General features: G+C 48.9%; 1 protein-coding gene across 3 annotated transcripts in view; it reads left to right on the top strand.

Moving 5' to 3' along the window:
* The first annotated feature begins 4534 nt into the window (after nucleotides 1-4534).
* MIIP (migration and invasion inhibitory protein) overlaps nucleotides 4535-10232 on the top strand; it is a 52236-nt gene continuing 46538 nt past the window's right edge. For 2 of the 3 annotated variants that reach the window (XM_086921281.1, XM_086921283.1), the window contains exon 1: nucleotides 4535-4603. The gene's annotated coding sequence lies outside the window, so the exon portion shown is untranslated. Of the gene's footprint in view, nucleotides 4676-10232 lie in introns of all 3 variants that reach the window. The other variant, XM_086921282.1, reaches the window with a different exon arrangement.

Here is a 10232-nt window from a genome sequence, read left to right as displayed (position 1 = left end):
ATTTCGGTCAACCCTTCCTAAAGGAATTGACTAAATTTGTTTCCGCCTTCAGCGGCATTGACAAGGCGCAGGCATCTTTGCGCCGGGCCATGCGTCCGGTTTTCAGCAAGGCCGGACGACGGGGAGGGTCGTTCGGCCGCGGGTCGCAGCAGCAGTCCCACAGAGGTTCTTCACAGCAGCGCGGTGGTCAGTACGACTCTGGTTACTCCACCCGCGCAAACTTCTATCCTTCCCGGAAAGGAAAAGGCCAGTACGGCAAAGGAAGATCTGGTGGCCACCAGGGACAATATCAGGATTACGGAGCTACAGGTGAGCCTGATTCAAGCATGCGATGTAATGCTGGGGGGCAGGATAAAGTTTTTCCTGAACAATTGGCGCTTAATCTCCAGCGATGCTTGGGTGCTGGACACCGTTCAAGGGTTCAAGATCGAGTTCTATCACCCAATTCATCAAACCCGTCTACCGACCCCTATGCTTTTTTCAAGTCACTCTCAAGCTTGTATGTCAGAGGAGATAAAGGTGCTCCTCAGCAAAGGGGCGATTGTTCCAACAGTACGCCATCCTCAGGGCTTTGTCAGCTCAGTCTTTCTGGTCGAGAAAAAGGGAGGCGGATCTCGCCTGGTTCTCAACCTGAAAGATTTCAACAGCGGGGTTGTCTACAGGCATTTCAAGATGGAGGGCATCCATCTTCTGCGGGATCTCCTTCGGGAAGGGGATTGGATGGTCCGTCTGGACCTGAAAGATGCCTATTTATCCATCCCGATATACAGCCCCCATCGCAGGTTTCTCCAGTTTCAATGGCTGGGTCAATGGTACGAATATCAAGTTCTCCCGTTCGGCCTTTCGTCAGCACCGTGGTGCTTCACGAAATTGCTGAGGCCGGTTGTGGAGCATCTTCGTTCCCGGGGGGTCAGGCTGATTATTTACCTGGACGACATTCTTTTTATGGCAGATTGTCCTCACAAGCTCCTTCAGCATCTGGAGTGGTCCATCACCCTTTTACAAACTCTGGGCTTTCTAGTCAATGTTCCCAAATCGGTTTTGGTTCCCGCGCAGTCTATCGAATTTCTGGGTTTTCGGATAGATTAGTTGACTTGCCAACTACTCTTACCCAACCAGAAACTCCGTTACATCAGGAGAGAGTTGACGTCTGTTATTTCCAGACAGACTGTGTCGTTGAGGTCGTTGGCACGTGTAGTGGGCCTTCTAGCGTCCTCCATTCAGGCGATCTTCCCGGGTCCCTTACATTACCGGGCGATGCAACGCTTGAAAATCCAACATCTCCGAAAGGGTCTCCGATATTCAGATCAAATTCCTCTTTCGGAGGAAGTGCGGATGGAGATGCAATGGTGGCTAGACCACATGGAGGCCTGGAACGGTCGAGCCCTGTTCGGGTCTTCTCCGGAACTGGTGATTGAATCGGATGCCAGTCAATGGGGCTGGGGAGCCCGTTGCGGATCCATCTCGACGGGGGGTCGTTGGTCGCCCCAGGAATTATCTCTTCATATCAATTGCCTGGAACTCCTGGCGGGTTCCTTTGCGATTCGGTGCTTTTCCCCCTTGCAGGCGAACTGTTGCATTCTTCTCCGAATGGACAACGTATCTGCAGTCCGCTATGTGAACAAGCTGGGCGGGACACGGTCCAAGATTTTAGCGGAGATTGCCAAAGATTTTTGGCATTTTTGCCTTCACCGGAAGATCACAGTTATTGCCGAGTATCTTCCGGGCCGCAACAATCAGGTAGCGGACTGGCACTCCCGTCATCTTCGGGACTACAGCGACTGGAGACTCCACCCTCGAGTCTTCCGCACCATTCTTCATCAATGGGGCCAGTGTCACCTAGACCTTTTTGCATCTCGCCTCAATACGCAGCTTCCCCAGTTTTACAGCTGGAGACCGGACCCATCAGCTCTGGCCACGGATGCTTTTCTCCAACAGTGGCCCTCGACTCTTTGCTATGCATTTCCCCCGTTTATGATGCTTCCCAGAGTCCTGGCTTACACCAAACGCTTTCGAGCGGAGCTGATTCTGATTGCTCCCTTGTGGAAAGCTCAGGCATGGTTCCCGGTTCTCCTGGAAATGTGCTGCGCGCCTCCTCTCCTTCTTCCCCAGAAACAGAATCTGTTGCTGGATCCTCTCGGATATCCGCATCCCCTCATTCTCGCCGGCACTCTCCAGTTACTAGCGTGGCGAATTTCGGGGATCGTTGGTCGGTCCCAGGCATTTCTAGCGAAGCTGCCAACTTCATCAGTAACGCCTGGTCTCCCAATACCCACAAGCGGTATCGAGGAGCATGGAAACGCTGGAGTGATTGGTGTGTTCAACGGGAGGTTGATCCCGTTTCGGCGGATATCAGTCTAGTCATAAATTTCTTGACTTCCTTGGCCACGTCTGGTCTTGCATACCGGACTGTTAATGGTTTTCGGTCGGCCATTTCGGCGGGTCATGTCCACGTTGATGGTAAACCTGTTGGGGAACATCATTTGCTTTCCAAACTGTTGAAAGGAATTCGCCTTGCGAAACCTCCCACTCCGAAGTACGTGTCTTTGTGGGATGTTTCGATTGTCTTGAGATACTTGGAGGCCTGGCCTTCTAATCTTCTATTGTCCCGGAAACAGTTGTCTGCAAAACTAACAATGTTATTATGCTTAGTTTCTTGCAAACGTGTTTCGGATATTCGGGCTTTAGACCTGGCGGGCCGTTCCTTCACTCCCGAAGGTGTTACTTTCACTCTCTCCAGAAGGACTAAAACCAACACCTCATCCATAACGTATCCTTCCTTCCCGGATCACCCCAATCTGTGTGTTGTGCAATGTTTGAAGGATTACGAGGTGAGTACCGCTTCTTTGCGCGCAGATATGCAAGGTCAGCTGTTGATTGCTTTGCAGAAGCCTTTTCGTCCTGTAGCACCAGCTACCTTAGCTCGCTGGGTGCGCTGGCTCATGTCCGAGGCAGGCATTGATGTTTCTGTGTTTGGGGCGCATTCTGCTAGGGGAGCAATGGCCTCCAAAGCCTTCTCCATGGGTGTAACTTTGTTTGACATCATGAAGGCTGCAGACTGGTCTTCGGACTCTGTTTTCAAGCAATTCTATTATAAACCTATTGTTAGTGTTGCCTCTGTAGTAGTAGACGAGCTTTGAACAAGCATAATCGGAGCCTCCTGTCCTGACATAGAATTCAAAATTTGCAAACATTCGTGACATGAATTTTCAATTCTATTAAGGACAAGGAGGCGAGGATTATCCCACCCGGATTATACTTATTTGGTATTATCATGTACTGTATAAATTGCATACTGTTACAGTTGTGAAATTTTCTTTTTTCCCTCCCCTGTATATCTTATTTTCTCGATGATTGGGATATTACAGCTCTGTCTCTGTTTCAGGTTCTGACCAGAAGTGATATGGTTGATACGCCTCGTGGGCCTCCTCTGTCTCCTTGCGCACGGATCCCGGATACTTCCATCTTTGTCTACAAGATCCTGTGGATTTCGGCGGCTTGCTTGGAGCTGATGCTGTTACTTTACCTTGGATTGTTTTTTGATGTCGAACTTATTACCCAAAGAAAGAGGAAGAAAGACTGATTTATGGACCTTATATAGTGTTTCCTCTAGGGTCATTCCCAAGTGTTCATGGGATTTGTAGTTCTGTTTTTTGATTGGCTGCTGAGCATTTCATTAAAGAAATGAGAAAGCATAATCCTCGCCTCCTTGTCCTTAATAGAATTGAAAATTCTTTTCACGAATGTTTGCAAATTTTGAATTCTTTCATTGAGTCAGCTTAGAATCGAGGGGTCCTGGCGCGCTCGGTTCATACGTCTGTATGCATCACCTCAGTAAAGTAAGATTCGCTTGCTTGGCTAGTGCTTATTTTTGCGGATGATCAGTAACCAGCACAGGCAAAGCCATAATATCGGCTAATTTCTTGTAAAGGGGAAAGTTATTGGCTTTACTAATGCGTATTTTCTTAGTCAATTCGAGTGCAATGGAAATGCATTAGCAAACGAACGCCAACATTACGTCCTTTTCAATGATATTATCGTTAAGCTAATTAGCTATTTTGACACCTATAAAATTCTCTTTATGGTGATAGAATGTTGGCAATTCTACGTGTACGCGCGGGTGTTATTACTGCATAGTCTAAGAGGCTGGCCGCGGTACATACTGCCCTTCGCCAGGTCCAAAAACGGTCAGTGACTACTACAATCTTGGAAGTTAGTACGGAAACTACCAACAGATCTTTTGTAGGAAGGCCACCGTGGTATTTAGCTGGTCTGCGACAGTGCAAAAGAATCCCCTTTCGCACTCTTTGGCAGGTCTAGCTGAGTCTCTTTTGTTTCCGCCAGCGTCGTATTTCTTCTGTTCGATTGGCTTTAGCGCGTTAAACTTAGTTTTTGTCGCAATTTCTAGCCAATACAACGCTCAGAAGCATACGCAATGGCCACGCCCCCTAACGACCGAATTGTTTACGTTAGGCGACCATAGGCTTCCTTTTCAGTTGTCCGTTACCACTGTGCATGCCGGGTAAATTAATCCACCAATCAGAGCGCAGACACATGGACGTCTCATTTCAGAACTCTGATAACAGCTGGGGAACAAGTCCAGGTGAGGTGAGGGCAGTTAGCCTGCTGGTGGCACATTGGCAAGATGCAGCGTTGGAATTTTAATGTGTTCAAGGTAGAATACAGGATACACTTACTTCGGTTGCAGGGATCTAGGTCGCATATAGGGCTTTGGCGTGTTTTTTGGGGGAGAGGGCTTAGTTGTAAAGAGTCGTGCAGCGGAAGTTATGTGAGTTGGTGGTGGTGGGGAGCAGTTTACGATAATGGGGGTGTCCTTGTGACAAGTTTTCAGGTTTGAGCAGGAGTGTGGCCATGCAAGGCGGGATCCCTATATTACAACGTTCAAGGACAATTGTAGCTATGATTGGGGGTTCACAGGTTATAGGAGGAATGCATGCATATTAAAGGATGGTTCTGTGTGGCATGGGTTTCAATAGCAACTAGTGTATATCCAGGGATCGGGGATCTTACCCTGAGTATAATGCAGATATGTTGGTCAAGGGCAGGGCTTTATGTGGGATGAAAAAACTGCGGGGTCTCAAAGGGGCGTGGCCACTGTAATTAAGGGCGTGGCTTATAAACACTTAAACTAAAAATCTGTGCTTAACATAGTATACCGCTCGACTCGTATTTTGCTATTTCTATCATTGCATCCAGATATATGATACAAGTAACATCATACCTACAACAAGTCAGGACTATGGTTTATTCGGTGCACAAGATAAATAAGCCGCAACAATGGCTTGTATATAATATTGAAAAAGCTTCAGCTTAAAGCCCTGGTGACAACACGACAATGTTGCTGCTCCTGAGCTTCAAAAAGAGATGGGAAATCTAGAGAGAAAAGGACTCTCTTTAAAGGATTCCCCTACAACGCTCACAGTGGCATGACGTCATGCCGTAACTTTTCCACTAGTGAGAAGTGAGCATTCCCATATTGATGTTCCTACTGTCACTGAAGTCCGTAAAAAACAGACCGCTTGTGCCAGGGCACAAAACAGAGCCTGATAGAGACCCGTTTCGAGTCGGTGAGACCCAGCCCACTTAAAGTCCTGGGCAAGTGTATGTCGTATTGACATTTATAGTTGTTTTGATGTTCACTCGGACACACGCTACTAATATGTATGTGTATGCAGTTCTGGAAGTGGAAACAAACTTTACTCTGGAAACTCATAAATTGGGGGTCAAGGTGTGGCAGAGGAAAGGGAGTGTAGTCACTGAGCTTGAAAGGCAGAGTCTGACAGTCAACTTATAGATTTAGTTACATCGTCTGCAAAGAGATTGGCAACAAGGGCTTATTTAACACTTAGTCTGTTCTAGATTAGTTAATTGGTCACAAAAAGGCTCCATTGTAAAATATTTCAGAGGGTCAAGACATTTGCTACAGAGATCATTGTGTGCCCAGCAATTTAGAGAGGATTATAATAGCGTTAACATAGTTCTGTGAGGGTTCCAAGTCTTGACCAGTCATAGTTTGGACCACATCCTACACTGGGAAGAGTAGTGCTGTAAAATAATGAAATACAAAATAATAGGTGCTATTTACATCAATATTTGTATAGTTAGTCATACAGGCAGGACGTTAATCTTGCATTCTTACAGTGGAAGCAGATCTCTTACATATGGAGTATTTGTGTTCTTTAAAGAGGTGAGCCTTATTAAAAAAAAGTTATGTCCTCAATTATTTGCTAAATTGGAGAAGTGTTGGAGCAGTTCTGATGGATATGGGGATATTGTTGCAGATCTGGGTGCATAGTTGGAAAAGGCCTGCTGCCTTGTGTTTGACTTTTCAATACTTCTTCGTTTGCAGTCTGATGGTGTTCTGAGAAACACCAGAGATGGTGACTTTGTCTGCAAGATAAGCAGGGTGCTGGTTTTCATATCTATGATGGCTTTTTTGAAATTGGTTGTTGGATTTGTATTGTCTTTAAATTGGTTGTTGGATTTGTATTGTCTTGTTTTGAATTTTAAATTGTATTGTTAGTGCTAAATATTTTGCTTACTTTCCCCAAGTTAAGCCTGTCTGCTGTGTGCCATTGTTACCAGGGTTTGAGCCCAATCAATCAGAGCACTTGTAAAGCGCACTACTCACCCGTGAGGGTCTCAAGGCGCTGGAGGGGGGGGAGGGGTGGCGGGGCGGGTTAGCTGCTACTGCTTGAATAGCCAGGTCTGGAGCAGTCTTCTGAAGGTTAGCAGGTCCTGGGTCTGCCGTAGGAGGATGGGGAGTTTTTTTGTCTGGTATTGGAAGCCAGGTGGGAAAACGATCTGCCGCCGGAGGTCGCTCTTCGGATGCAGGGATGGTGACGAGGGTGAGGTCGGCAGAGCGGAACTGGCGGTTGGGGGTGTAGAAGCTGAGTCGTCTGTTGGGGTATGCTGGCCCGGTGTTGCGGAGTGCCTTGTGTGTGTGGGTGAGGAGTTTGAAGGTGATCCTGTTGTTGACGGGCAGCCAGTGCAGGTCTCTTAGATGGGGTGTGATGTGGCTGCGGCGAGGAATGTTGAGGATCATGCCTCCCGAGGCGTTTTGAATGCGTTGAAGTCGTTTCAGGAGTTTGGTCGAGGCTTCTGCATAGAGGGTGTTTCTGTAGTCCAACCTGCTGCTGACGAGGCTCTGGGTGACTGTTCTTCTTGTTTCGGTGGGGATCCACCTGTAGATCTTGCAGAGGGTGTTGAAGCAGGAGGACAAGACAGTTTTGACCTGCTTTCTCATGGAGAGAGTAGAGTTGAGGATGAACCCCAGGTTGAGTGCACGGTCAGTGGGTGTTGGAGCTGTTCTCCAGTGCAGTCCGCCACCTGGAGTCGTCCCAGGCCGAGGGGGTGGAGCAGAGGATGAGGACTTCCGTCTTGTCCGAGTTTAGCTTCAGTCGGCTTTTCTTCATCCACTCAGTGATGACTTTCATTCCTTCGTAGAGGTTGATTTTGGCAGTGAGGGGGTCCTTGGTGAGGGAGAGGATCAGCTGGGTGTTGTCGGCGTAGGAGATGATGTTGAGCTCGGGCGAGCGTTGCCATGTAGATGTTGAACAATGTCCGGCTGAGGGGTGAGGCCTGGGGGAAGCCGCAGATGAGCTCGGTGGCTTCGGAGCGGGAAGGGGGAGGCTGACGCTCTGGGTTCTGCCGGAGATGTAGGAGGTAGTTTAGTCCAAAGCCTTGTCTCGGATCCCAGCGTTGTGGAGGCGTGTATGTAGGGTGTGGCGGCTGACCGGTCCAGGAGGATGAGGGTCACGGTTTCTCCATTGTCCAGCAGGGCCATGATGTCATCGGTGGCGGCGATGTTTTATATATATTATGTTATACCCTCTCTTAGCAACTTACAGTTTGGTGTGTATCACTTTGTCCTTGAAAGTAGCTTGCTCTAGAAAATAGCGATCACATCCAAGGTGGATCTCCAAAACGTAAACGTCACAATATGTATGTCAGATGGTTAAAGGTCAATGTGATTCCACTACTTGAAATATAAATCAGGAATTAAAATGGAGACTGAATACACTGAATCCAAATGTGACTAAAACTTCAACGTCTCCAATTATTATCAAGCATGTAGGGTCCCCATGCTTCCCGTTAGCAGGCAACTGATTCACCATCTTGATAGACATTACTACTCTGCTAACAACACCAACCCCTGCAGCACTGTTCTCCACATGTAATACTTGTTTACTCACTAAAACTACTTTTTGAGCACCCTAACAAACCCTAGCAGAATGTCTCGCTTTCTTGCCTTTCAAGCAGGTTTTGTTATTTCAGGTCAACTTTTAGAATTTGCCAAATGAGTTTTAGCTGCACATCTATAGCATGCAGTAGTCGAAGATATGTTAACCCTTTCAACTCTTTTTGAGTCTAAATACGAAGAAGACTGTGAAGAAGAACTGGTCTTAGCAAATCAACAATATTATTATCATCAACCTGAGCGTTCGTTTTTTTGATAAGATTGCAGGATCGAGCAAACATGTCAGTAGAAATGTGATCCGCTCGAGTGCCTGAGGCCATTGAGTGGCAGTGAATTTGTCTGCTGAGATTCCTATGCAAGGTTGAACCCTCTGGCCAACAGCCTGCTTGAGTTCTCAAGGCCAGCGGGCAAAAGTTTGACAGGGTGAAAATGCTGTGTTTACTCGAAGTGGCTATGGGTATGCCCAGACATGGGTCCCTTGCTCGCTGTGCCACTGGATTCAAGTTAGCCTGGCTGATGAGGTTGATACCTCGAAACCGGTCCCAGGATGCTTGCTTCCGGTCCAGTCAGGACCTGGTCTGGCAGTTGGGACTGGATTGTTCCCATGATGAACATGGTCAAGACTGGTTAGCATATGAACAATGGATTAAACCCAAATCTGTGACTAAATGTGAGTGTGTTAGACCCGGCCTCGTGGCGTGGTCTTCGCTGATCTCCGCAACCCCAGATCTACGGGTGGAACTGATTCCCGTCCACCCAGAACTGTACATAATCCTCCTACACTGGACCTGAGACGATCCCCAGACCGCGTGCCTGCACCCGTACACGTGACCATCAGACTCCATGTTTGGCCACCCCGGCCGGCCGGCCGCCTTCTTTCCTTTCGGCAGCCCTGGCCGCTCCTGACTGCCGCTAAGCCTGCGCGTCCGGCGCGCCCATATCCACCCGGGGGGTGAACGACTCATCAAGTACCCGAAACCAAGACTTCCATCACACCTCCGGCCCCCTTCCGAGGAACTGGTTCCCCTCACACCTCTGAACTATCCCCGGGGGCTGGTTTCGATTGCACCTTGGGCCTCCTAGTGAGCTGGCTCCAAGTCCTGATGGGCGTCTGGGATTCCATGGGCGCATGGTCTAAAGCATCAAAGAACCAACCGCCCAGACGATCAGGCGCTTGGCCCTCGGACCTCCGGCCTCCTGCCTATGAGGGTCCGGACATCAAAGAGCTTGACGACTATAAGACAGCCTGCCTTCCACCTCATCGGCAGTTGTATCCTGGACAAGAAAGCCCTGCTGATCTGATCGCGGCTGACTTTGAGGAGAACAGACTCTGACCCACCAAGCCCTGCTGACGACGTCGCGGCTCTTCCTAGAACCTACGGAACTGAACCATCGGGGCCCTGCTGACGCTGTCGCGGCTCCCTCTTGAAGCACAAGACCTGAACATCGGAGCCCTGCTGACTCTGTCGCGGCCCCATCTACTTACGAGTACGACGGAGTACTCCTGCCCAAGCCCTGCTGACCTAGTCGCGGCTTGACGAACTCTCTGGTCCGGCTGGACCATCGACGCTACCCGCACGAACATCTTGAACCAAAAGTGAGTAGGACAGCAAGTCCCATTGCCAGCACCCGTACCCCCAGTTCGAGGATTGAGAACTGTGCGCCGAGTACGTGGTGTGCCAACTGGCCTCCTAAGACTGTCCCGCTTCCCCGACCCCTCGTTACGAGACTTTCGCGATCCTTCGATCGCTGTGTAATGCTCTTTAATTGATCTTGATAAAGTCTTTCTTGATAAAGAATCACGGTGTGGTGTCCGCTCATAAGTGTGGTGTGTCGACAGTGTGTACGATCAGTCCTCCTCGGTGGGGACCCCCCCCCCCCTCGATAAGACTCGGCAGTAACTGTGGGAGAGGAGGTTCCAGGGGGTTAGGAGAGTCTGCTTGACCCCTGGGGTCACCGCCTTCCAACATTGGTGGCAGCGACGCAATACGAACCTACGTCTAAAGATCGT

The sequence above is a fragment of the Lissotriton vulgaris genome, chromosome 5 (genome assembly GCF_964263255.1).
Source record: "Lissotriton vulgaris chromosome 5, aLisVul1.2, whole genome shotgun sequence".
Lineage (NCBI taxonomy): Eukaryota > Metazoa > Chordata > Amphibia > Caudata > Salamandridae > Lissotriton > Lissotriton vulgaris.
Note: the sequence above shows the minus strand (reverse complement) of the source record. Positions and strands in the feature narration are given on the sequence as shown.